Genomic DNA, 3,480 nt, shown 5'->3' with positions numbered 1-3,480 from the left:
TTAATGATGCACGTTTTTTAAAATCTTCATTATTAAAATTATGCATGTAAGGATAACTCATGAGTTTTTTTGGTTGGTTAAATGACATTATGTCCAAATTTATTTAAGAATATTTTATTAAAGTAACCGAAAAAGACAAACAGTAAAATAGGAAGTTTAAATTCATTTAAGCATATTTCATTAATGTAACTGAAAAGACAAGTAATAAATTAGACAGTTTTATTCATTTTAGGATATTTCAAAAATGCAACTGAAAAAGAGAAATAAAGAAAATAAAACATTTTCAGTTGGGTACTTTTCTTTTAATAATATAGATTTAATGTCTTTCTCTATTGAAAAGACATCATATATACATATCCAAATCGATTATCTTAACTAGGTGCGTATAAGTTAATGGAAAGTATCAGATTATATTTCTCATTACACATTAAGTCAATATTTATTGCAATACAAATGATCAAACTAACTGAAAATGAACAGGGATAGATAATTAGAAAAAGGATGTATAACTATAACATAAAGTAATTACTATAGTTATGCAAAAAAATAAAATAATAAGTATACTTCAAATTATTCTAAAACATAACTATACCGGGAGTGAATATAAGAAAACACTTGACAAAAAAACTTTTATTTTAATATTGACATCGGGAAAACAGAGTTTATGTTCCCCATACAATTAATCTTGGGATCTACAAAACAAGCGAAAAGGCAGACTTCGTTAGTTTCCTATGAGATTTATGGTGTCAGAACTCAGAAATATTAGATTTTTTTCTGATCGACTTTCTCAATTGATTATTATGACATTTAACAAAAACGAATAGAAAACAGAAGAGTAGGTTTTAACGTTCCATCTGTTTCCCACGGAGGCTATCTGTCCTTTCTTCTCCTTCCGACAAAACACGTCCTCGTTGTTTTATCTCTTTTCCAAATAAATAAGAGGTTTAGATGTGATATAGTACAAATATATATATTCTCAATTTCTGTACCATATATTCCATATTTATTTATAATATTTTTTTTTCTACATATTGGACATTTTATTGAATTCGAAACAAATATATAACAGTGTTTATATAAATTAAACTGAACTAATCAGCTAGCTTGTAGTCTATTTCAAGATAACAGGTCTAAAAACTGACGAGAAAAGTTCGAAATATAATTGTAAAAAATCTTTACGAGTCAATTAGCTCAAGATAATAATTAAGCGTATAATTAGGTAAATAATGAAGTAGTATGTGTCTCCTTATTTGTGCCATTTAAAATAATTATAGAAAAATTACTTGTTCATGCATAGTGGCATGTAATGAATATAATTTTACTTAAATTACTTGTTCATGCATAATGGCATGGCATGTAATGAATGTAATTTTGTTCACTAACTAGTACATAAATTGGCATGTCTCGTTACAATTGAAAAACAATTAACTTTCATAAGAACAAAAGGTTATAATAATTAGAAATGTTAAACTGATCTGTCACAGCTGGACATAGGTATTATAATCCCCGCAGAAGCTATGTTGGTTTTGATTCAATCTAATAAAAACTGATTTCAGGATTAATCATTGAATTTGCATGAGATCTCTTAACTGCTTAACTAGTAGGAGTATTTTTTGTTGCCAGCATGTGTGTTCCTAGTCATAGATAAAATAAATCAGGATATTACATGTTTATAATTAGAGACAATACTGATAAACAATAATATAGGACAAAATTTAATATATAGTTTACCTTTATATATGTAACTACAGTAAATCAGGACAGTCACATTGTTTCAATCTTATCATTAGCTCTCGTAGAAAAAACTCATGATAATAAAATATAAAAAAATATAGTAAAAGTATTTAAATCTTGGTTCAGTACTGTTCATTATTTTACCATAAAAAAACTATAAAAGCAAGATACTACTAGATCTTGACTCGTGCGTTCGCACGCACGGGTGTTTGCTTTAATATATTCAATATTAAATATATTTAAAACAATTTTATAATGGTTATAAAAAAATATTTTAGTAAAATCAATTTTTAAATATATGTATATTTTTGAATCAATTTTTGATATAAATTAATTTCAAATTATTATTTTGATTTGAAATATGTATATAAAATTTAAATTTTGTTTTATGATTATTTTAGACAAAAATGTTTTAGGTAATTAGATTCGGTCATCTATTTTTCATATATTTTAAAGCTGGTCCATATATATAGTTTTCATAATATAATAAATTTTCAATTTTCTTGATAACATAAGCTCATTATTTTTTTTCTTTAAACAACAATGTGTTTTTAACTGTTATATATGTTGCGAAACAAAAATTTAAAGTACTTCTACTTTAATAAGATATACTAGATTTTGACCCGCACTTTTAAGTACGAGTTTGTTTTTTAGCTATTGATCCAATATTGATCGAAAAACTACCTTTATCTTTTGTTTCGAATCTTAAAAATTTATTTTTTTTCAAAAAAAAAAATCAAAGTGTGTTATTTATTCGAAGTAGATTTAAAGATTCAAAGAACAATATGTTTTCATTATTGAAATGTAGTAACAATATGAGTTGTTGATTTTAAATTGAAAATGAGTTTCTATTGTTACATATTTGTATCATAGTTCTAACCATCAATATATACTATTTTTTTTTATCTATATTCAATTTAAAAGGTACTATTTTTTTGCCCATTTTTCAAAGCTCGAGTACCTTTTTGTTGACAATTTCGGTAAAATTTGCATGAATTTATAAAATTTTATTAGAAAAAAATAATTTAAGAGTTTTCTATTATGATGTTTGAATTTTAAGAAGCGTTTTCCTATCCGACCCGGAGTCGTGATAAAACAGTAGACCTGATACCCTGTATATATTCTGGTTCAGATTTTTAAAAAAATTGTTAATTAAAAATCTGATATAATCCGGTAAAAAACCGAAGAACCTACTATTATTGGAGGTAGTCTTTATAAAAAAAGATTTGAATCTAACAAATTAAAAAAAAACAAACCCGTGGTCTCAAATAAATAAATTTTAATTTCTTAAAAATGATATATCACGTGGTCAAATTCGATATATATGATCCTGATGGGTTATAGTCATATTATTGTAGTACATTGTTACACTATAATTTTGAGTAATTATTTTTAAATAATAACATATGTGGCTAAAACTTTTTTGTACTGATTTGTGTATACTAAAAGTATTGTTTAATTTTGTTCTCCATCATCAAAATTTTCTTATATAACATTTTGAATAATTACTAATAATGGTGTCCAAAAAAATAGGACAATAGGATATAAAAGAAAAATAGAAAATATGACATATTAATAGTTTAGATATATTTAATTTAATTTATAGGTTAAAAGGAAAATGTCCAACAACCTTACATAAGTAGATTTTTTAGGACTACTTCTCTTTTAATATAATAGATGTAGGTTAAAAGGAAAAGGTCCAACAACCTTACATAAGTAGATTTTTAGGACTACTTCCCTTTTAAT

The sequence above is a fragment of the Brassica oleracea genome, chromosome C2, assembly GCF_000695525.1.
Source record: "Brassica oleracea var. oleracea cultivar TO1000 chromosome C2, BOL, whole genome shotgun sequence".
NCBI classification, from domain to species: domain Eukaryota; kingdom Viridiplantae; phylum Streptophyta; class Magnoliopsida; order Brassicales; family Brassicaceae; genus Brassica; species Brassica oleracea.
The sequence above is the reverse complement of the archived record's forward strand: the minus strand, read 5'-3'. Positions refer to the sequence as shown.